The sequence below is a fragment of the Equus przewalskii genome, chromosome 1 (assembly GCF_037783145.1).
Source record: "Equus przewalskii isolate Varuska chromosome 1, EquPr2, whole genome shotgun sequence".
NCBI classification, from domain to species: Eukaryota; Metazoa; Chordata; class Mammalia; order Perissodactyla; family Equidae; genus Equus; species Equus przewalskii.
The window spans coordinates 20,308,832-20,334,306 of NC_091831.1; the positions used below are offsets into that span (position 1 = coordinate 20,308,832).

The 25,475-nt window shown below is 44.3% G+C and overlaps 1 long non-coding RNA gene across 1 annotated transcript in view; it reads right to left on the minus strand.

Annotated features, from left to right (window-relative positions):
* Window positions 1-9,853: 9,853 nt before the first annotated feature.
* The window catches only part of LOC139085488 (uncharacterized), a 66,024-nt gene continuing 50,402 nt past the window's right edge, over window positions 9,854-25,475 (minus strand). Inside the window, exons 3-5 of the long non-coding RNA XR_011543817.1 lie at window positions 21,950-22,075; window positions 16,892-17,073; window positions 9,854-13,440 (exon numbers count right to left, since the gene is read on the minus strand). This is a non-coding gene — a long non-coding RNA (uncharacterized lncRNA). The remainder of the gene's footprint in view (window positions 13,441-16,891; window positions 17,074-21,949; window positions 22,076-25,475) is intronic.

Sequence of the window (25,475 nt, forward strand, 5' to 3'; positions counted from 1 at the left end):
ATGGTTACGCCAGGCCCGTGTTACCTGGACTTTTCATGTGTTGGATGCAGGGGCTTTGCTTCTTTTATAATTCGCCAGGAAAGTGGCAGAGAGGCTCAAAAGGTAGAAACGCTGGACAAGACCCCAGAGTTCAGAGAGACTGCAGGTGGTAGGAAGAGCATACCACCCACTACTGAAAAATTAAGGCTCTTTCCTAAATCCACTAGCCTGTGAGCTAGCCCCAGCAGGGCAGAGACCCAGACTGATAAATCCTGGTCTCCCTCAGCACCTAGAACAGGGCATGGTGCATAACAAACTCTCAACAAATGTGACTGATTCATTTTTTGGCAAGACAAAAATTCACAAAAGAATTCCAAGAATCCATCTTGGGCTCTACCCTCTTTAGAAGTCAAGGGGTAATAAGGAGATTACAAGGGAAACTATGCCTGTCTCATTGCAAATGGGAGATCACAGTGGGTGAAATTTCTGTAGACAAGGGAAAGGATCTGAACACGTGGGAGGGCAGGCATGTTCTCAGTCCTCCAAGAAGCTGACGGCCAAGACAGCATTAAGGATGCAAGAAAACTGTTTGAGGAAAATGCCTGAAAAGGGTAAAAGGGAGGAAGCAGGAGTGGGAGGAGAGAACCTTCAGACCACAGTGCAGGTCTAACACCCAGAGAGGAGAAAGGGAAAAAGGAAGATTGGGTAGGAAGAGCCTTCGACTCCAGGGCAGTTCCGGGAAAGGCTCGGCCAGGTGCATGGAGAGGCTCCGAACAAAGACTGTCCGTTAGAGGAGTCCCATGCTGAGCAGAAATGGCCAACTCTACTGTCCCCTCCGTGCTCAGTCGCAGGCAAGGCCCAGGGGAAGTGTGGTCTCCACATGAATGTCATGGGGGATCCAAAGGCAGGCATCTGAGGCCGTCGAGCGGCTGTGCTCCCCAAGGCAAGGAGATCTGAGCAGGGCCCCCTATGACCACCCAGGGTCAGGGGTATTTGATGATTGGGGTAAGAAGATCCCTAGGAGGCTAAAGTCTGGAACCAATGTGGCCGGAGGTGCAGGGAACATCTTCAGGCCACAGAGGCAAGACAAGGAGGAGGCTAGGAGGCTGAGCCTCTCACTGCTGGTCCCCTACCCAATATCTGCTCGGCCCTGCCTACTGAAGCACAGAAACTCCCTAGATTCCCTTGCAGCTAGAAGCAGCTATGTGACCCAAGTCTGGCTGGTGAGATGGAAGCAGCAATCTGCTGGAAGTTACTGACAAAAAGGGACCTGCTCAACTGGCATGTGCCTGATGCTCTCTCCTCTTCTCCTCCTTCCGACCTGGAATGTGGACCTGAGGCCTGCAGGGGAAGCAGTCATCTCACTGCCATGAGATGACAAGCCTGAGGATGAAAGCCACATGCTAGAGATTACAGAGCACAAAGGCAGACAAAGCCTGGAAAACCAACAACATGGTGGAGCTGCTGCCTATGGGAAGCCCACCTCCAGAAATCTTGTTACATGAGAAAATAAACCCCCATGGGGTTAAGTCATGAAAGTCAAGCTAGCATCCTAAGTGGTCCAGCCCAAACCCTAAATAATCCAGAGGAGATTCAGATGGCGGGCTACCCTGAAGTGAGCAATGGGACTCCTTCCCCTGTCTTCGTCCAAGATATTCAGTAAAGGCAACTCACCAGGGCTGGTGGACAGCCTTGGCAGGGTGAGGGGGGCCTCCTAGAGGGAAGTGGGCAGGACAACATTACTCTGTGTTTAAAGCACACACAGGACAAGAGAAGAGGCTATCCAGAAGATCCAGTCAACTGCATCACAAACGAACATGTCCCAAACCCTGCCCTCAAGTAGTCTGCAATCGAATTGAGGAAACAAAGCAGAGAAATCCTGCCTTAATCTAAACATTAACCTCTACTTGCTTCGGTTTAATCACTATCGGCTGGCATTTCATCACCATGCCACTCTGATTCCCATGACCACCACCATGGCAGACACCAGTAACAGCCACATCACTCTTCCCCCTTTTGGTCTAGGAAACTCTTCCATGGTCCCTGCCTTCAGACAGCCCCGACCACTCAGTTGAGGTTAGCCCTTGAAATAAGACCTATTTACCTGACTTGATGTCATCCACACACTTGAAGATTTTAGACCACAAAAAAGAGTTGAATTACGTGTTTTCTCTCATCTCAACAGACTTGAGACGACTCTCCTCTAAAGATTCCCCAGAATATGATTTGCCTCCCAGATACCAGTGAACATGAAACAGGCACCCAAACCCATCCCCCTCACTCTGGCCGACCTTAGACAGTGATCCAGCCCTTCAACTGGTCTACCAGCAAGAACTCCTGCTTCTGAAGCTCTGCAAGGAGGACTAGCCCAGAGTAATTACCCTGACACACACTGTACATTTGCCGTGATGGAAGAGAGATTTCCTGGCCACACTTCACCTGTCAGCATGTCAATCTCAGAATGTCAGCAGAGACGTTCACTTACCACCACTGTTCCACGGGTCAAGCACTGGAAATCTGATCAGCCCTCTGTGTTCCGTGAAGGCACGGCTCATGGTCCAGAAAATTAATTAAGGCCTCCAAAGGAAAACAGAAAATTCTGGTCTTTAAAAAGTGAACCCGCTTCCCTCTCCTCTGTTGGCATCCCCAGGAGACTTGCAGAAAGTCAATCTTCTCATCTAAGCACAAGTTCCATATCCTTCCCTAATTGCCTTAATGAGAAAAACTTCCCCATGGACCTTTTGAGTTGTTTCTTCAATGCAGAGAAAATACATTTGATTAATAATCATGTAATTATATTTCCAATTCAATGACCATTATCACTGGACGGGGCAACCTTGGAGCTCCAAAGAGGAAGTCCATCAATAACTCTGACAGTGAGTCTTTCGTAAAAGGGGTGTGATGGGTGACGGGGGGAGGCTTTGTGAGTACCGCAATCACCATGTGGTTGAATGATTGGAGTCCAACCCTTTGCAGACGTTTTTTAAGAACAAACTTACCTCTATGAAGTCAAACAGATAAAATTAGGGTGACAGTGGTAAACGGAATCTGGTCCCTTAGAAAAGCTGCCGAAGAAGAGGTGGCAGAAGAGGCAGGCTGCTGGGTTCTGCTCTCCCCACCCATCCCCCAACCCCAACGGCTAAGCCCCAGATTGCTGAAATACCCATCACCACCACCAAGCACAGAAAGCCTCACTCCCAGGCCTTGAACTTGCAACTCCCTCCCTCTGGGCCTAACATCCAAACCACTTGCCCCACCTGTTGGCTCAGGTTTCTCAGCTGCCCATCATCTGCTTATCTTCTTCACAACCTCATCAGGCTATATATAATGTCACCTGTGCTATTATATAACGGAATGTCCTGTGTATCAACTTGGCTAGGCACCAGTCCCCAGTTATACAATCAAACACTAATCTAGGTGTTGCCGTGAAGGCATTCTGTAGATGCGACTATAGTCCATAATCAGTTGACTTTAAGTAAGGGAGATTGTCCTAGATAATCTGGGTGGGCCTGATTCCATCAGTTGAAAGACCTGAAGAGCAGAACCGAGGTTTCCTGGAAGCAGAAGAAATTCCACCTGGGGACAGCGGCTTCAGCCCATGCGTGAGAGCTCCAGCCTGCCCGCCCTGAGCAACTGCCCTGTGGATTTCAAACTCGCCTAGCTAGACCCCACACCATGTGAGCCAGTTCCTGGCAATACATCTCTTAATACATATCTCCTACTGCCTCTGTTTATTTGGTTGAACCCTGACTGATACATGTAAGATATATATAGTGTAGAATGTCTTCTTTCAATCCACTCACTTTCTTTAATTAAAATAAATTTATTTTGTACACAAAATTCATATCCCTATCCTAAGCAGAAAACCAGTACCACCAGCCATAATGGAAGGAAACCATAAAGATACATACAATTAAAACAAAAGCAATGCCATGGAATTCCAGCTGGATGCTACTGCCTGCTAAAAACTCTTGAGCATGAGGCCCATCCCGCTGATGTGAGAAAGAAAATGAGAGAGGTGACTGGGCTGGGGTGTGTCCACATCAAGGACAAAGTCTCAGGGAGATGCTGATCTGAAGGATTGATAAAGAACTCAGAAGAGAATACGTTTCTCACCACGTTCTCCCTGTTATTTAATGCTACGTCCACGTATGTCTTATCGGCAATCCCTTCCTGTGCAACCAGAGGTTTCCATCCAGCACTTGCAGATACAACACTTCAGGTTGTGGCAGAGCCGCCTGGGAGCACATGGAAGGATTTCCTTCACGGTGACTCCTCAGTGTCCGGAGCCACTGGTGTTGGCTTAACTGCAGGGAGTTGTCAAACCCAGTCACGAAGACAATGGAATCAACTCACTTGCCTCATCCTTCCTATGCGCCCGGAGAACAGGCCCCTCCCTCGGTAAAGGAAGCAGCAGCAGTCACAGTAATACGGTCCCTTCCCCAGCAGCAGGAGGAAGCATCACCCCCAACATCTCAGGTGTGACTGCTGGGGCTCCCTCGACCAAAGGGGAAGGGTCACAGGCCTGGGAAGCAGTATTCAGAAGGAAGAGACCCCTGGTGACGCCCCTGCTTCCTAAGGAACTCACTCTGTGCCTATCCTATCCGCTGGGCCACAGTTCTTTGGGCCCTACTCACTGCATACAGTAATCTGACTCACAGCACACAGCAGAGCTCTCGTCTAACCCCACACCTGTGTCACTGGGTTACTTCTTGTTCGATACCTGTCTTCAGTTGTTCACAAGTCACCTGCAGGAATCCAAGCTAGCAGAAAGACACAATAGGTGCTCCTGAGACAAAGACTGTAATAGATTTGAACAGGCCCAAAATAGGCCAAATAATGGGAGGAAGATAGGGTAAGGGTTCAAATCCCAGCTCTGACACTTCCTAGGGGTGAGATCTTGGAACGAATTACATAAATTCTCTGACCCTCAGTCTTTTCATCTATGAAATGGACCCAATAACAGAACTGTGTTAGATACCTGATGCTTTGTCTTCTTTGGGTTAAAGGGCCCTGATTTCCTTTGAGAGTACCATCCCTCCCACCTCAACCAATGTGCTATGGTTGGGTGAACCTTACTCCTCACCCTAGCCAAACACTTGGGGTACACACATAACCCAGCTCTGGCCAATCAATCTAATCTACCTCCCTGGTTCAGATATGAGCATGTGACCAAAAGTAGTCCACTGAGAATGAATGCTGGAGCCACTGGGCCAAAGCACTTTCTTTCTGCTTGGGTCTCTAGGTTGGTAGGATACAAATCAGAGCTACTGGTGGCCATCCTTGCCACCTCATAGAGAGTTTCTGCTGAGAACAAAGTCAATACATATAAAGGAAAGCAGAGCAGTATGAGGAGAGAGAAAGACTTCAATCATATTATTTGAGCACCTGGATCCAGCTAGACCTAAAAGCTACCAAGATTTATCCCAAGGACTTTTTTTTCAGTTTCGTCATTCAATAAAACTAGCTTGGACCTCGAAGAGAGCTGAGTCGAGTGACTATCACTTGATCCTCACCAGGTGACTACAACTCATAAGATGATATGAAGATCAAATGAGGCCATAAAATCACGGAGCACAGTTTGATGCAGAGTAAGCACTCAATAAATACCAGCTGTTGATTTGGGGTGCTCAACTGAAATAATGCACCTAAAGTACTTCTCTCCTTGCTCACACAGCGTAAGCACTTGATACCTGATACCTGATAGATGTTACTTCTCCATAGGAGCCACCTTGAGCACCAATTAATTCATCCAGCCACCCAACCAGCCAGCTGCCTCAAATGAAGATACTGCTGAAGCCACACATTTTAGGCTTTGGAAACAAGAAGTTAATAAACCAAAAAACTATTTTATTGTAAATAGCAAAGCTCATTACAGTCACCACTTGGTTCTATATGGCTTAGTAGACCTCAGCAGAGCTATTCAAATGGGAAAATCATTTTGTAACTGGTTAGGTCAGGACAAGCTCTGAAAAGTAGCCATTAGGCTGCTGCAGAGGCTGAACTGTTTCAAAAGGAAAAAAAAATTTGGCCAAGGAAAAAACTCATCTGGTTTCTAAAATCCAGATTTAGATGCTGCCAAGAGTTATCCCACTACATCTTGATGACAAGAGAGATTTAATAATTACTTTTTTTAAAGGTTGATGTACTTAACCATTCTTCCAAAAATACCAGTGAAACGGGGAGAGGGAAAGGGGAACAGATGGAGAGTGACAAAATGCGTCAACTGCCCACATCATTTCACAATCCCAGCAGTCAGGAGGAGAAGTCAACCAGCCAGCGATCGAACTGCCATCTCTGGATCCAGCTACCATCGGCAGAGTTCACTTGTACCTGCTGCAGGCAAGCCCCACCCTCTGAAAGACCAAAAAAATAAATCTGATAAGAGAAGACATTACAGAATAGATCTTGCTGGCTAAACCTCTCACAAATGATCTTTTGATGGCTTCTGAATTCTTCCAAGGTCTATGTCATGGGCAGGCAACTTATGACATTGGTTTCCTCTTGCTGGAGTAAGGGCAGGAGGAGGGAGGTAAGAAACTAACACTTATTGAGTAGCTCCCATGTAAGTTATTTCCTTTAATCCTCACTCCCATCCCATAAGATAGTTAAATAGTAATGCCACTGTATGGATCTTGAGTTCAAAATGGTTAAGCAATTTACTTAAGGTCACACTAGAAATGACAAGGGTAGGTCTATTAGACTCCAAAACTTGTATGTCCAACACAACCCCCACCCTACAGATCTTTCTTTTCTCTCCTCCTCTCTCAATTCTTTATTTTCTCTCTTCCTTTATGCCCAGTCTGTAAGAATTGGAGCTCAGTGAGAGCTGGACCAAGTCTGTCCTGTTCAAAAATTATTTGAGGAAGGACACAGGAAAGAAGGGAGGAGAGCTGGTCCAGCCAGGGCACTGGTCCTCAAAAGGAGCTCAAAACCTGGATAGCTGTTATGATGACCACGATTTGAGTGGCTTTCCTCTGTTTTTTCCTTTCAACCCGCCAGAATCCATGAGGAGTCTACGCCAATTAGAAATTTCCAATCAAGCAAAATCTAAGAACAGGAGAATAAGCTTGAAGTTACAATAATAACTGCTAACATTTTTTGACCTGTGTGCTTACTATCTGCCTGGCACTCTTTTAATCCTTTCATTCATATTAACTCAGAGAATCTCCACAGCAATGCTTGAGGTAGGTACTATCATTATCTCCACTTTACAGATGAGCACTAAAGTCCAAAGAGGTGAAGCCATGTGACCAGGATCACTCAGCTGATAAATGGTGCACCCCAAAGCAGCTGGCTCTGGAGCCCACGCGGGAGTCCACCAGATTGGACCCGATGGGTAAGCATGTCCCATAAACTATGTTCCCCCTAGACTTCAGGCACATCTGGACAAGAGGGCTTTGCCTGAAGAAACAAGGAGTCTAGGAAAGAAGAGACATGGAGCTAAGACAAGTCCTCTGCAAACATAATAAGCCAGGTCAGGCTGGGGAAGGGGCTTCGCAGACAGCGGCCCATCAAACCATCTCCCAGCCCAGTCCCCAAAGACTCACGTGAACCTTAGCAAGGAGATGAAATAACAGAGCCGTTAAAATTAAAATTGCTGGAACCCTGAGCAGACTCAGTTGCTACCAGAAGCAGCACCCTGCTGCAGACATCGTCCTCCGTCTCATGGGTGTGAGTCAGCTGGGCACAGACAGCAAACAGCAGGAGCAGCTGCAGAACTGGAGGCAGAGCTCCCACTGTTGGCATCCCCCAAGACGGGAAAACCAGAGCAGCAGAGATGGCAGACACATAGGTTATGAAGAGGAGAACAGATGCGTTCATGAGTGCTTTGAGAAGGGCTGGCATTTCCATAGAATGCGTGAGGTAGGAGGGAGACATTCTTATTTGTCTCTATCATCAAGAGCCTACTTTTACCCCAGGCTGGTGTAATCTGGAAAGTACAGTGATCTTTATCCAGAAAAAAAACCAACAGTAAATCAAACATCAGACAGGTACATATGCACCTGTACACACACGTGGGTATTGTATGTGGTATGTGTATAGACATGTGTATTCACATTTCCTTCATGTATAATTTTAATGAGGATGTACATTTTCTTCTCCCCTGAGTCACTGAGCCATTTGAAAAAGTAGAGAAGAAATTCTTACCCCTTGTGATGATTTCTTCAGCTCACCTGAATGGAGAACTTCGTAGAAGAGTCCTTCAGGAGAGAACCACTTGGAGCAGACCTCCATGTCTCCACTCATAAAATGCATCTTGACGGTTCTTAAGATCCTGCCGCAGCACCTGTCCCCCACTCCTACAGCCCTATTCCTCAAAGCCACACATTCTGTTCCTTCAGTCCTCAGGGGCACGGGCACCTGCTTCACCTCCCCAACCTGCTTGGAAATCCCTTCAGCTAGGGACCCGTTCACCTACTTATTTCCCTCCCACCCCAGTGCCCAGCCAACAGTGATGAACTCTGCAAACCTTTACTCCACATGAGGAAGCTGAAGTTTGAGAAGGAGACCCCCTAGTATCAGCTTTCTCCATGCCGTCCTGTCCTCTTGCCTGCTTCACCCCTAAGAGCCACAATCTCCAATTCTGCAAGGATTTGTGGAGATGGAGTGAGCTGAAAACCGAGCCAAGTCAGAGAAGCAGTGTTGAAAGGCACCGTGGAGGTCTCTTGCTCCATCACTCACTGAGCAGATGTCAACTGAGCACTTGCAGAATGCCAAGCAATTCTGGAACCCTGGTGGAGGGTCAAGCAATGAGATTAGCTTATTTCCTTAGTTGTCAATCCCTTCTCTTTTTGTACAGCTCTAAATCATTAGAAATTTCATTCACATATTGAATCAAAATCTTCCTCCCCATAACTTATTTCCTTTGATTTGGATATGAGCTTAAACTGCTTTGTAATTAAACTATGAGGAATTAAAAGTAAAAACAAAACCCAGAAGATATCAGGGAAAAAATATAGGTGAACATATATGATCTTAGGTCCAGAGAGATTTTTCTAGATATGACACCAAAGGAAAGATTAAATAAAATTTTGATAGATTTGGCAATATAAAAATCTAAAATATGCATATGCTAAATCAAAGGCCAGAAGCAAACTGAAAAGAAATATTTTCAACCTAGATGGCAAAAAAAAGAGGCTTAATAGTCTTAACATTAAAAAGTTTTTAAGTTAATAAGAAAAAGATTAAACCTGCAGAAAAAAACAGGCAAAAGACACAAATAGGCAATTCACAAAGAGAGATTAAAAATTCCACATATGAAAGAAAAAATATTTAACCTCACTAATAATCCAAAACACAAATTAAAACAAGACAGATACCACATTTCACTTACCAATCTGGCAAGATATTTTAAAATCATAAGACCCACTACAAGGGAGAATGTGGGGAAACCGGTATTCGCACACACTGGTAGTACGGCCTAGGGCACAGTTTGAGAACACATCATAAGCAACAAAATAAAACCCTTTAAAATGTTCATAACCCTTTGAATTCTAGAACTTCCATTTCCAGGACTTTATGGTAAAGAAATACTCAAGAGTCTGCACAAATATTTATTTCCAAGGCTATTCATCCCAGCATTCACTATATTAGACAAAAATTGAGGGGAAAAGTGTATAAATTACAGTGAATCTCTAAAATAGAATACAACACTTTAAAATGGTGTTGCAGAAAAATATTTAATGGCTTTGAAATTTGTTTATAATATTTAGTTATAAAAAATACAGTTTTCAAAATATGTTCTTTCAAAACTTGGACCATATTATATCTACCATGTATATTTGCCTAGGGAAAAAAATAGGTCATAACCCCAATGGGTTAACAGATAATCATGAGAGATGAGATTAAGTGTAACCACTGCCCCAAAAACTTTTTCTCTTTTTCATTTCTTTTTAATTTTCTAGTTTTCTTACAATGAATATGAGTTTCTTTTCTAATAGTAAAATTTCGCAATGTAAAATAAGATTAGACTCAATGTTTTAAGAAGCTCTCCCACACAATTGGTCCATGTTAAGCCTTTCATAAAAAATAAAGCCCAGGGAGCCGGCCCGGTGGCACAGCGGTTAAGTTCGCACGTTCTGCTTCAGCGGCCTGGGGTTTGCAGGTTCAGATCCCAGGTGCAGACATGGCACTGCTGGGCAAGCCATGCTGTGGTAGGTGTCCACATATAAAGTAGAGGAAGATGGGCACACATGTTAACTCAGCAAAAAGAGGAGGATTGGCGGCAGATGTTAGCTCAGGGATAATCTTCCTCAAAAAAATAAATAAATAAAGCCCAGGGACATTTTTTTCCTGGTCTTATATAGTTGACTTTTTGAACCTAAATGCCAACTTTTGCGCTTACTCTGCAAAATCTCATCATTTTGGCTTTGACTCTGACTTCCAGCCTGCTGGGGTCCTTCTGACTCCTGTTTCTGTCATGGATACCTTAGCTTCCTGGCTCTGTACCTTGGGGAAATTTATAAGCGCACTTTCTCTTCCCTCCTCCACTCCCTGTGGGTACAGAATTGAGGATGAGCCACCGTGGGGTCATCCCCCGTCTGATCCTGCGTGAGCAGTGGATCTGGAAGGAGGACAGACAGAGCAGTTTACCACGTCCACCCTTAGGACCGACAGATAACAGAACAGCAGAGGAGGGGAAATGGTATAAAAACAGAGAGACTGTGCGGAGGAGCCACAGAAAAACATTCTGCCTCCAATCTGATTACAGAGCTGAAGAAATAAAACCTCTCGGGCCAGCTCTCCTGGCTGCCTGCCTCATCTGCAGACCCAGGCACTGTGGTTGACCCACTCTGCATCACTCACTTAAATGGCAACGACATCTGACAGACAGAGCACCGAGCCATGCCCCGCTGTGTCCCTAATGCAGTTACAGTCGGAGAAATTATTCATCAGAGAATATACTAAAGCATTTAGTGTCCCCTGGATGCATTAGGGGCAGGTTCTGTCGGCCTCCACGAAGCACCTCTGCGTGTTTATCCTGAAACCCCCAAGCCGGCTCCACACTGATGCCCTCATTACTCATCTCCAGAACCACAGCCGGGCTCCATGACTCACAGCCATGTGGCCTCATCGCAGCCCTTTTCTCTCTCCACTCCCTCCCAGGACCCCTCTGGGCTACTTGCCTCCCTCAGCCCCAGGAGCCACAAGCTCCAGCCCAGATACAAAGGGCTCCCACTTGCTGGCCTTGCCCTCATCCTCCCACTCTCCCTGCCTACCCCCAGTTGTCCCCTGCTCCCCACCATCTCCACCTGTCCTTCCTGTCCTTCAGGGCCTGGCTAAGCCCACCTTCTCCTGAAGTCTTCCCACTCTCATTAGCCAGAGTTAAGAGCACTCCCAAGGGTTCACAGGGCACCTCTTTTGATTTCTCTCGAACACTTCCCAAGCAAGCGTGTGAGGGCGGCAGGGGCGTGGGTGGGCAGAGAGGCCTTTTGAGCAAGATCGTCAGCTCCCACCAGGAGGAAAGACCACCATCTCCTGCTCTTTCATGCTTTACATACAGCAAAAAAACAGTACATGGGCTTGGTGTGCACAGGCTGCAACTTTCTGTGTTCTGACTGCCCATGTCCCAACAACGATTATTCCATAGATACTTACTGCCTAATATTCTGAAGTCTGAGGTTAGGAAAAGGTCTCTATAAAAGAAACATCATAATTATTATCATTATTATTATTATTATTATTATTATTATTAATGCCTTCACTTACTAAGCAGCTGCTATGAACCAGCTCCTGCTCTATGTGCTCTACGTAAACTGTTTCTAATCGTCGCAATAATGCCACAAGGTAAGTCCTAACTCCACGTTAGAAATGAGAATATTAAGACACAGAGAGGGTCAGTGGCTTGCCAAAGGTCTAATGACCCCAAATTTGTAAAGTCAGGATTTAAACATCAATCTAATTGTACATGCCCGTTCTCTCCACTGTTCGGTGTTTCCTGGTAACCTTTAAGGCTCCTCCTGCACACTGTGAACTACTGAGCCGTCCTTGGGTGTTTTTGTTGGGTGAGAACAGTGTCGTGGTAAAGAACAGGGTTCTGCAGCCAGGTGCACCGGGTTTAAACCCCGGCTCCGCTGCTTACAAGCTGGGAGACCCTGTTCAAGGCACTCGTCTTCATGGCAGAGTCTCCTCATCTCCGAAACAGCAAGTTGGCCTGAGGAAGTCCCAGCGCTTGCAGACCTGCGTGCCAAGCACATCACAGCCATGAGCTCATTCATCCCTCCGAACAGCCGGATGAGAAAGACATCACCAACGTGGCAGGAAGCCTTACGACATGAAGGGCTGGAAAGAGTTTCGAAACCACCACAACTTGGAAGATTCCCTCAGAAATTTAAAAAATAAAATCCAAAAGTATCTTGCAGGTAATTTGGAAGTCATTTTATAGTTTAAAGAATGCTTATGATGAGCACATTTTCAGAGACATGGGGTTTACTGCTTGTCCTGGCAACGAGGGAAAGGTTGTTAGGGCATGAGGAGCAGAAAGGAGCCCTGTGCTCTTAGGAGCTCATTTAAAACTCTTCCTTCCACAGGTCCTTAATGCCAACAGGTCAAAGTCCAAACGCCTGAGCCTGCCCTATATGAATCTTATCAAGCTGGTCTCAGGCCAAATTTCTAGTCTTGTCACCTCATCCACTAATCTTTTATTTCTTCCTATTGCAAGCTTCTACTCCTCTTTCAAATATCCAACTCTAACGTCCCCCGCTCAGTCGAGCCTCCATTGACTTCCGTGGGGAGAGGTCATTGTTACTCCCTCCCCGTTGCCACAGTTCTTTTGTACACCTCTCTACTGCAGCACTTCTTACGTTGTGGGCTAATTAAAGGACAATGTGTCTGCCTCCACTATTAGGCATGGATAGTGAGCTGGTCAAGGGCTGGAGTCACGTGCTGGTCATCTTTCATCTTTGTACCCCTAGTACCTGGTATATATCAAGTACCGAGTAAATATGTTTGAGCACACACATAAATTAATAAATAACTTTCAATGTTAGTGAAAAAAATCACTCCAGTTAAGCCAGAATTTTGTTTGAGCTAAATAAATAAGTAGCTCCTTCATCACTGTCATCATCATCAAGATTATTAAGATCCCAGCAACACAACCTGTGTAACGGAGAAAACTTAAGATCCTCTGTGGAGGGTTTTCTTGCCTTATTCTTCTAAATAATCAGTGTCAATCAAAAGCTTTCTTAGAGGTCTCAGATATAACTACTCTCCTCAGACAGTCGGTCTGCTAACTACGAAACAGCAAAAGTGCAAGGACTCTTCAAAAGTGGATGTATTGCTCCAGCAGGATCATGGAAGCCCATGTTCACAGGACAGCACACAGTAGGCAGCCTGGTAAATATCTGCAGCATGATGAGTATTTGTGGTGTCAGGCAGCTCTCCTGTGGTGCCCACTTGGAAGCCAACTGTCCACACACCTCTGGTTCGACCACCCCAGGCATGAAGGAACAGGTGGTGCTGCAAAGAAGAACCGCAGTCCGTCAGAAGACCCAGATCCAGGCCCTGACCCTGCCACGAAGCGGCTGGGTGACTTTCTGCAAATCTTGTCTCTCTGGTAAGCAGTTTTCTCATCTGTAAAATAGGGATTCCCTTGCCTTGTTGTGAAGATCCCACAGATTCAACACGTGAGAAAGTATCTAACAGGGGCCTGACCTGGTGGTCAGCGGACATCTATAGAGTATGGACTTGGTTCTGTAGCTTCGCTCGACTTCCTTCCTGACCCTCAGCCTCAGGACCCAGAATTTTATTTGCGTCCATCCTACCAGACAAGAAGATGAAGGAAGAGTAGAAAAGAGAACTGAAGGACGGACTGCTTGGAAGAAAAGGTGCCTTACTCACCTGGACTAGAGGTGGGGCCAAGGGAAAGCATCAGGGAAAATCATTACACACATACACCTCCACTCCCACCCCCGCCTGAAGCTTAGTATGATACTGAGGACAAATTAAGAGGAAAACTCAGTTTATTTTGGCTATATAAAATTTGACAAAAGTACTCTCCTTTATGGGACCCACTGACCATTTGTGCCCAGTTTTATGACTATGCACATTATTAAATTTACGTTGGCTTCACTTGGCTATATGTCAGTATGCATGCTGCATTTTCATAATGTGTTGCTTATTTTTTGGAGTCATCACAGTTACTATTTTTAAAAATTAAAGGGTATGTTGGCTCTTGTTCTTGTTGATATTTGTGACCAAGGAAAGACCAACTTAAAAAAATATATGGATGTACTCATTAGAATGGCAATTAACAACAACAACAAAAAAGGAAAATAACAAGTGTTGGTGAGGACACAGAGAAATTGGAGTCCTTGTGATTGTTAGCGGGACTTTAAAATGGTACAGCCGCTGTGGAAAACAGTATGGCAGTCCCTCAAAAAGTTAAACATAGAAATTTCATATAATCCAGCAATTTCACTTCTGGATGTATACCGAAAAGAATTAAAGGCAGGGACTGAAACAGTTACTTATACACTAATGTTCAAAGCAGCATTATTCACAATAGCCAAAAGGTGGAAACAACCCAAATGTCTATCAAAAGATGAACGGATAGGGGCTGGCCCCGTGGCCGAGTGGTTAAGTTCACACACTCCGCTGCAGGCAGCCCAGTGTTTCATTGGTTCGAATCCTGGGCGCGGACATGGCACTGCTCATCAAGCCACGCTGAGGCAGCATCCCACATGCCACAACTAGGACCCACAACGAAGAATATACAACTATGTACTTGGGGGCTTTGGGGAGAAAAAGGAAAAAATAAAATCTTTAAAAAAAAAAAGATGAACGGATAAACAATATGTGGCATATACATACAATGGAATATTACTCAGCCTTAAAAAAGAAGGGAATTGTGACATATGCTGCAACATGGATGAACCTTGAAGATGTTATGCTATGTGAAATAAGCCAGACATAAAAGGACAAATCTTGTATGATTCTGCTTCTATAAGGTAACTAGAATAGGCAAATTCATACAGACAGAAAGTAGAACGGTGGTTCCAAGGGGGTAGGGGGAGGGGTAATGGGGAGTTATTGTTTAACAGGTACAGAATTTCTGTTTGGGATGATGAAAAGTTCTGGAGCTGGATAGTATTAAAAAACAAAATTCAACTGAGCAAATTTGAAGCTCTAATTGGCTTCAACTCATGAATGGCTTCAACTCATGGCTAACAACTCATGAATCAGGCAGTACCCCATCTAGCAAATAAAAGAGCACTCCAAGGAGTTGTACAAAATGGAAGGTTTTTATGGGCAGAGGGAGGGTGGGCATGAAGCCATTAGCAAAAGAAGAAAAGGGATTGTTTCAGGCCAGGACGTCTTCTTTTGGCGAGAAGGGGACTGCAAGTGTCTCATCATGCAGATTATCTCACTAGTGCTAGTCAGGAAATTCCAGACTGGTCCAGGAAGATCACATTCCTGTCTAAGGTCAAAACTGCACTTAGGTCAGGTGTTAAATCTAGGCCTGGTATCACAGGCTTTCACACAAACGATGCCATTTTGGGCCTGTGATTTTTTCTTTAACAATTCGCCCCTGTTGATCAGACTCTCAGCTTGACTGAGAGATATGATCGAAATTTAAGGCATTAAGGGGCCAGACCCATGGTCTAGTGGTTGAGTTCAGTGCACTCCACTTCCACGGTCCAGATTCAGTTCCTGACATGGACCTACACCCCTCATTGGCAGCTTATGCTGTGGCAGTGACCCACATACATAATAGAGGGAGACTGGCAAAGATGTAAGCTCAGGGCAAATCTCCCTCAGCAAAAAAAAAAAAAATTAGTCATTAAATTAACGCTACCCTCAGCTACCACTCTGTAGTTCTTGCAGCTTCTTTGATCCTTGGTGTGGTATCCACAGCTCATGATGTTTTGCTTAATCTCTGTGACTTTCACAAGTCACGATTCCAGGTTCAAAAATTTTAAGTCGGCCATTCTCTTTATTGCTTTTCTGATACTCCAGTCTTAGAGAGATCATTTGCTTGGCAATTATCAGCTGCAAACAAGCATTTAAGGCTTTTGAGAGAAAACAACAAGCCAGGGGAATTTTTATGATAACTATAAGTAGAACAATTTCCAATGTTTGGAGTGCGCTTCAGAGCCATGGTCCCCAAGACCCAAACCAACCAAAGAAAGGCCTCGTTGAAGCAGTCACCCTTTCCAGCTAAGTGGCTTGCTCAATGATCTTATGTAACTGAGTTTTAACTTCCCAAGGGGTGTTGATCCAGGTACAGCAGGTGGTGTTGGCCACAGCACAGATATCTCCTTGCGCAGCTAAAACATAATCAAGGGCTATCCTATTATCAAGAACAACCTCGGCCAGAAAGTCCAAAGATCTTTGATGAGCAGCGAATGTCTTAGGAATGGAATCTGCAGTATCCTGAAGAATTAAGGAGAGGTTTCTGATCATAGCCTCATTTACATTTACTTCTAACCAGGGAAGTAGGGCACTGCCAAAGGAAGTGAATCAGGAATCATGAAAGCCTCCTCGTACATCCTTTCTAGCACAATTAGGGGCACAGTCAGACATCCTAAGAGGCACTGCCCAGCTGTGTGCCAGTCATCCAGGCATTCATAGGCCCAAGGAGAACGCTAATCACCACAGAGAAAGAAAAATCCTGTCCGGACACAAACCACTTCCACGAAGGTGGCACTGTTAATGGATTCATTGGCAGGAATTGTCGCATTTTTCCTGTTCCAGCCAAGGGGTCAGTTAGGGTTTCTCCTAGCCTGAAATAAAGAGTTGTTCTAAATTCCAGAGGTTACTCCCCCTAGTAGTGGCCTGGGAGATACGACGACGGCGTTATCTTTTCAGGTCAATGCCATAGTAAAGGAAAGAACGGGAAGGAAAAAGGGTTTCATGTTTAGTTAAAGGATAAAGTCTTGGTCTATTGACTTGGGTGGAAGCAGTTTACCTCAGCCACTTCTCTTCCTCATCAACTCAGTTCGGAGGTCTTCGGGCTTTGTACGGGACCAGGTGTCGGGTGGGGCCTTCCTCAGTCCTGAGGTGGATATCCAAGGTTCGAGTCCCTGAAGTTTGGCTGCCATCTGGGTCATGGGGAGGACCTGGTATAGCCCCTTCCAAGCAGCCTAGTGACTGCAAATCAGAAGTGTGGGAGAAAAGTGGAAACATTAGCTTGGTGAGTCACAGCCAGATGTTCGCGGAGACCAGAAGTCAGGATCCAGTTCAGTCTACAGGTGTATAACAAAACCTCAAAGACAATTAACAAGACTGAAATCTACTATCTACAAAGGTGCACACATAATTTTTCTCTCTACAATTACCCCCATTTTTTACCAAGATAATCACAGTAAATCTAAATTTGTTTGCATTAAACTTGGCCTGATTATTTCTATAAGTACAGTGACTGACCATACAAGCTCTTTTTAAGACTGCTTTGCTGGAACCTTGCAAGCAGGGAACCAGGTGGACTTTTCCTAGCAGTTTCTTGAAGTTGTTGAGTCATACCTGAGCCTATGCACATCTCTCTCAAATATGAAATTCTAGTCAAAGCCTTCGTAATATAGCCAGTGTTTCTAAATGTGTCCTATTACAAGGAGAACAGATTCTTTTTGTCTGTGTGTGTGAGGAAGACTGGCCCTCAGTTAACATCTGTTGCCAATCTTCCTCTTTTTGCTTGAGGAAGATTGTCGCTGAGTGAACATCTGAGCCAATCCTCCTCTACTTTATGTGGGACGCCATCACAGCGTGGTTTGACGAGCGGCACTAAGTCTACACCCAGGATCGGAACCTGCAAACCCTGGGCTGCTGAAGCAGAGTGCACAACCTTAACCACTACGCCACTGGGCCGGCCCCTACAAAGAGAACAGATTCTTATTGATCTTATACAAACAACTAACTAAACTGCCATGAAAAGAATATTCAAGAGTTTCAGAATTCTGGAGCAATCAGGAAGGGAGAAAAGGTAAATGCTTTCATCTTTGTTTACAAAGGTATAATTTACCAAATTGCTGTAAATCATAGCTTAGCTAAAGAGGAAAGAGTACCTTATACCTGGAAAAAGAAAACATTAGCATATCCTCCTCAGTTCATGCAGTCCTATGTAATTAATACTTGTTCTGCTTGAATCCAGATTTTCCATTAGTTCCCCCGACATTGCCTGATAATCGAGGTTGATAGGAACAACGATAATTGCAAGCAGCTTACAAGGTTTTCATTAAGTCACATATGATCTGCCCAGTGAAGAGGGTGTCTTGATCACTGGAGATGGTGGAAGGTATACCCCAAGCAGGAAACACATTTTCTAACACTTTCTTTGCTACTGTGAGGGCTTCAGTCTTGCAGCAAAGGAAGGCTTCAAACCATCTAGAAAACATACATACCACAAGAACATATTGATAACCTATGCTAAGTGGCAGTTGAATGAAGTCCAGTTGCATGTGTTCAAAGGGTCGAGAGGGAGGAAGTCTGAGGTCTCTAGGGATAAAAACAGTTTTTCTTAAAGGCACTATGGTGGATGAATGAATGCAAAAACTAGAAAATGGGGCTTGCCAGGGAGCCGGGAAGAACCAAGTAGCCACCTTAGTTTTCCCATGGCCCCGACTATTCATTTAATTTACAGCCATTATTTACCCATCTTAATTTCTCTGATAGACATCAGAGAAGGACAAGGACATCAGAATGGCAAAATTCTGGCAATGAAGGGTCAGTTTTTGCAGAAGCAGAATGGACTTCAACCACATGTGCTGCAATTTCCTACAGTCTGTTGCTGCTGCCTTTGCATGAAAGTCAGCTAGGGAAATTACTTTGGCAAAATACGGAATCCTTGTTTTCTAGGCATGTTACACCTTTTCTTAGCAAAAAGGTCCCCCACATCCTACTTTGCTTGCATACAAAATTGTTTCCCTTATTATTTTTAGTAGCTTCAGTTACATATATTTGAATTTTTAACCTTTAAAAGCCTTAATTTCCTAAAAAATAAAGAAGTAAAAAATCATGAGCTGTCTTTTATATTAGCATTCTATAGCTTGGCAAGTTTATAAATACTTTTTCTAATTTCTAGAAATATATGCTTTTCAGCATGACATAAAACATGTTTATTAACAGACTCAAATATCCTTAATTCCTCTATAAAAAGAAGCAAAAAGTAAATAACCTATGTTCAGTAATTAATGTTTCAGTATTTCTTCTTATTTGGAAATGATATAAATATTCAATAAGTTTCCCATAATTTAATTTAACTTAGCAAAATTCTAAGGTTTCAGGCTACCAAAAAGATTTGGGGAAAGTATTATTAAGTACACATACCATAAAAGGTAATTGTCGCTAAAAAGTTTATCTATAAACTCTTATCTCTCTTACATCTATCTAAACCATTTGCTCCCAACAATCATGTTTAGATTACCCACAAAAACATCATGCGACATTAGACAAAGTCAGTCATCATTTTAAGTCCAAATTTTTTTTTGGCTGATAAATTTTATGACAGAAATAACAAGAACTTATTTGACTTTTAGTAAAGTTAGGTAGAATAAAAGTTGTATTCAGTGTTGATAGCTCTAAAAATGTGCCTGCTTTAATTAAATCAACAAACTTAAACTAGCTTTAATTAACTAAAGATTGATCCTAGATCATGTGAACTTGAAAAATATTTGAGTTTGTTTTTATTATATTTCTGGGAGTTTAAGCACTTAATTTTCTTTAAGCCAATTAAATAGAGCTCTTTTACCAATTAATTTTGACAGTACCATCCAGAGGTAGAAAACATCACATATCTACAACAAACATATATGAACACACACAGAAAGGTGCAAACAGAGATCTTACAGCTTTTGTTTTTACCAATATTTATGGGGAGGACATTTAAGATTTTTCATTAGCTTATTTTCCACATACCTTCCCTTTTTTTTTTTCCTTCTGATGAAAAACTTCTCCCTAAAGCTTGCATTTCAAAAAATGGCTCTTAGGTCCCAGAGAAGATAGGGGTAGAAAATCTACATTACAAAGGCACAGCAAAAAGTATGCAAGTTTTCTTAAGAAGCAGTTTGGGGGGCATATTTGCCCATTATCAGAGGTCTAGTGCACTATTTTTAAGCACAAGACAATTCTGTTTCTAATGTCCTGATCTTTTACACTATGCATGGGGAAGGTTTGGGGATTGGCAAAAAAAGACAGTGAACTTTGAACCACTCTCTAGAGCTGTACCTTTGGCCCTGCAGAGATTTGCAAGACAAAGACAATTCTTTCCAGTTTCCCAAAGAACCCCAAAGAGGCTGACCCACTCTTCCAATTACATTTTCTTCAAATTGCCTCTTTCCTTCTGGGTACTTAGTTTAGGGGAGAAAGCCGAAGGAAAAAAAGTTTCTATCAGGCTCTGAATATCAGCTTTCAAATTGGCCAAATTTTTGATCATAAGGTTATTAAATCCTTTCAAATATCTTGACAGGTTTCAGCCAGGACAAACAGTAAATGTTTCTCGCAGTATTGAATAACCCCATGAATTTTAATTTTAGTTTTTCCTTGGCTGTTTAAGGGAATAACGCAGCAGTTTACCAAAAAAAAAAAAAATCCCTCAGAGTTTCATCAATTCTGGGAGAGGCCCCTTTGGGGGCATTTAAGTCAATGCTGAAGAATTTGCACAGGGCCTTTGCAGACAATCTCTTTTCCAGTGTCCCAGTTGATTACAATTGAGCCATCGATTTCTGGGCGAGTGTTTTGATAATGGACCCCTAGGAGGGTAAAATGGGGGAGGCCTAGGTGTTGTTTTAAACAACTTTTGTGTCTTTAATTTTTCATGAGCTTTTTGTAACAAATCTCTCAATGAAGCTATTTTGGAATCCTGAAGACTTTCGGAAGCTTCTACATACCGTTTAAAATAGGTATTCCATTCTGTTTGTTCAAACTGGGTTCCCTTGCTCTCGAGTGCATTTCTTAAGTGAGCAATCCTGTCTAATGGTCTTATTGGAACATTCCCCATAATGGCTATTGTAATTCTAGATTGTCTTTAGTAAGATTTTGCCATTTTTTTAGATACCTACCACTTGCAGGACCATAGTTCTTAGATATAAAACAAGCAGGTGTGCCAGAAGGTGGCATACTCAACTCTGAATATAAAGGGTCCCATTTCTTTAGCTAGTCCTTTGGGTTTCTCAGAGCCAAACTGATACTTAAGAGGGTTATACATGGGGTCAGAAACTGTGGGGTGTTTTACAGTGTACCCACTGCAAGGAAATTTTCTTGAGGTTGACAGGTGATTTAGTGCCAATCTAATCCATCCCATGACCAGCTTATCCCAACATGGGAGTCTCTGGGTTAGGTGGCAAGCACTCTAACAGCTTTTAAATGTTCCACCTATGCCAATTTTGCAGCTTTTTCGGCTTCTGAGATTCCCGCTAGCAATGGTCTTTACTTCACGTGCACATTAACATACCAGCAGTAACCCAAAAACTAGGGACTGGGGAAAGGATTGAACCAGTAGACCCCAAAGAACGGGGACTGCAGACTGTTCCCAAACAAATGGGGAACTTCAGCTGCCACCGGTAGTTTCCAACATGGAGTCAGGGGAAGGATTCCAGACAGACAGGGAACTGCAAACTGAACCAGAAACAGTTCTCAACATGGAATCCAGGGACAAAAGCAAGGGCTGGGATTTAGATGTTACTGTGGTCTAAATCAGACCCAGGCGGATCCCAGACGCAGGGCTGTCTCGAACCCAGTCTGGTTCTTAAATCGGACCCATTCTGATCCTGGGCCTAACCCAGCCCCTGACCCAGTCCAGGTCTGGCCAACAATTCCTGTGGAACTTTGGACTGAGGGACAGGACTGAATCAGCAGCCCTCAAAGCATGGGGACCGCAGACTGATTCCAAACAAACGGGAACTACAGTGGTTCCCATGTGGAAATCATGGGATGGGCTTTCAACTCAAAAGCCTGGGAATTGTGGTCCTAAAAGCCAATTAGGTTGGGAGCTCGACACAAAAAGAGAGTGGAGCTCAAACCAAGAGGAACTTACCAACAGCTCTCAGAAACGGCAAGACAGACAGAGAACTCAAAGGGTTTCACAGGGTGCCACGCCTGTGTTTTTCATTGTCCCCAAAGCCACTGGAAGTTTCCTCCTATCCACCGACTGCCACCAAATCTGTTAAAAAACAAAATTCAACTAATTGGCTTGATTAAACAATTCATGAATTGGGCAGCATCCCATCTAGCAAATAAAAGAGTGCTCCAAGGAACTGTACAAAATGGAAGGTTTTTACAGGCAGAAGGAGGGTGGGCAAGAAGGCATTAGCAAAAGAAAAGAGGATTGTTTCAGGCCAGGACATCTTCTTTTGGGGCGAAGAGAATGGCAGGAGATTTATCATGAAGATTACCTCATTAGTGTTAATCAAGAAATTCCAGACTGGTCAATCAAGATCACATTCCTGCCAAAGGCTGAAACTGCAATTAGGTCAGGTATTAAATCTAGTTTTGGTTTTTAGCACAAGTGATGCCATTTTGGACCCGTGGTTCGTCTCTAACAACAGTGATGATTGCACAACATTATGACTGTACTTAATACCACTGAATTCTACACCTAAAAGTGGCTAAAACTGTAAATTTTATGCTGCATATTTTTTATCACAATAAAAAAGACTTTAGAGTATCCATACGGAATACATTTCTGTGACACGGTGATTGGGATGGTTCTCAATTTCTCCTTAATTGTTTCAGTATAATAGCTGGCAAACTGGTAGAGGGGGAAACATCCCGAGCTGGCAAATTTCAGTTCTCTTCTGGAGACCTGCATTTGGAAGGCTCCTGAAGGGACACAATTTTCAAGTCCTCCTCCTGAGTGTCCAAAACACTGCCAACAGGGTTGGCAAAATGTCGAACTAGGCCACTCTCATTCCAGAGCCTGGGAGTCCCCGGCAGGTCCTTGACTGAAAACGTCCCCACCCTGGAGTCCTGTCCTGAGCCTCTATATCCAGTCGTGAAGATGACTTGCTGGGGGTCCTCAGTGATGTGGGACTGGTGAGCCGAGGAGTCGAAAGAAAGATTTCTTGGGCTCTCAAGGTCTGGCAGTAGTGCTCTTTTATTTAGAGAATAGTGTGGAATAGCATGGGGACAGGACCCATGGGCAGGGAAGAGCTGCTGCCTGGGTTGAGGGTCGGGCTAAATTTAAGGCATAGGTATGTGAGTTATCTCTTTACAAGACAAAGGAAAGAATATGTAAAAACATCGCTAGAATGGTATCAGTGCAGGTGGGGGCTGGTTATTGGGTGGCCCTATACCTTTAGATAAGAATCAGACCAGATTAAGTCAGGACGTCCTATGCTTCCCAGAGGATGTTGGTGGTGGGGGGATCCAGCTACATGAGGTTACCAGACAAGCACAATAAACAAGACTCAAGTCCTTGCCGTCCCCATTAAGAGTTTCTAGAGATAAGGCCATCCCCCATTCCTCCTGGTGCAGAGAGGGAGACACCCCCACAGATGGAGACTTCCTTCACAAATGCAAATGTCTCTCATCAAAGGGCAAGCAAATTCCACTCCTCTGAGCCTCCATCCCATCTGCAGTTTTTAAAAGTAACCAGCCCAAAATAATCCTCATCACTCAGGATCCAGTTAGCTAACCAGAAGTCATTTAAGAAATTGGTGTTATAGACGTAATAGTTTAATAAGCTGCCTCTCCTGGAAAACACGCTTGCATTTTCACTGAGTTTTCTGGAGACAATAGTTTAAATGGAAGGAGCAAACACAAGTCCCTTCTCTCAACAAATATTTGTTGCTTACGGGACACACAGCTACAGAATACTTTTCCTTTCAAGGATGTACAGGTCACATGTTGCACGTAGCTGCAGTTAAGGCCCGAGTTAACCTGCTCCAGTGGAAAGAAGAGAACGCTGGGCAACTGCAGAGAACCAAAGGCACCTCTCTGTTTTGTGCCAGTCTCGGCATATCAATTGTGATGCTATTGGCCAGAAAAGCCTGGCAGCACTCACCTGGGCCCAGGTTCCCCTTTCAAAACTAATGTTGTGGCTGGACCAGCCCTCATGGTCCTTATGACTGGAGGACGCCCTCAGCAATAACCGTTAGGAAATTCTGAAAGACAAGGTTTATTACTCACATGTCCTGGAAGGTCCACCACACACCTGGGGCCACATGGCGAGGTCATGGGGAGAGGGAGAGAGAGCATGGGCTGGAGTTCTGCTTTTATTGGGGTCAGGTGGGGGCCTAGAGTTTCACAGGTTCATTCTTTACTGGTGAATTTAGAACATAAGAGCGGGAATTAAAGTGAGGGAAGAGAAGGAAAAAAATAGTGGCCAACTTGTCAGGTAGCTAAAGCAAGCAAAAATCTCTAAAATAAAGGAGCTAGGAGTTGGGGGAGGCTGGAAATGTGTTTATTTGAGATAGCTGTCTTTGAAGTGGATGCCTCAGCAATCAAAGCTTAAGTCAGGCACTGCATTACAAAAAGAAAAACCAACTGTCAGGGCTTACATTACGCTAAGCTTGGGTCCCCTTGCTTATAAAGGAGATTCTTGGGCTGCATTCTCTCTTGGGGCCTTTTCAATTCTAAATTTCAATAATTATGCTACGCTATGATATTCACCAGCTCAGCTCCAGCCACACAAGCCTCTCAGGTTACTCACCTGAGCCACATTGCAGACAGAGGGCTTGGTGAGTAAACAGCACTGCCTTCCTACCCAGCTAATCCCATAGGTTGCATGAACAAGGGCAAGGCCAATGCAGCTTTCATCCTCAGTGTGTGGTTATTGGAGTACCCCTCATGTTCCCAGCTAAATTCCCTTAACTCAAAGTTTGACTTTTGAAACAGACTGAAATTCATTTCCAAATGAACTGGGGCAGGGCCCCAGAGGCACCTTGCTTGTACTGGCAAAAACAGGCAAGATGAACACCCCAAAATGGCTCTTGGTCCAAAGGACTAGGGGGTTCATGGCTTAGCATCCTTGAAGGAGGCAGGAAAGAACAGGGTTCTATGAGAAGAAGGAGCCATGGCAACCTGTCCCTCCTCTCCCCACCCCTCCCAGGGAGCTCAGACCATGCCGTCCCAGACAAGCAGTTCTAGCATGAAGGAGTAAAGATTCTCTGGAAGGAGCATGGAAGAAAGGACTGAGGGGAGACTCTGGGCTGAAGGCAAGACCCACACTGCCCCTTCAGCTGGGTGAATAACCTCAGCCAAGAGGATAAGAGCAGCTGCCCGCCCTTCAGCACCTACAATCGGTCAAGAATGTAATGGGTACGTCAAGCTCTTACAATGGGTACTCTATGTGGGCATTATCTCATTTAATTTTCCAATAAAATAGAAACCAATATCTCCTTTTTATAAGTAATGAGACTGAGACTCAATGAGGTAGGCTGACTGTGCAAGAAAGCAAATTTGTAGCTCCCTTCAAAAATAACATTTTTTTAGGGGCCAGCCCAGTGGGGCAGCGGTTAAGTTCGCTCGTTCCACTTTGGCGGCTCGGGGTTTGCCAGTTTGGATCCCGGGTGCAGGCCTACACACTGCTTGCCCAGCCATGCTGTGGCAGGTGTCCTACA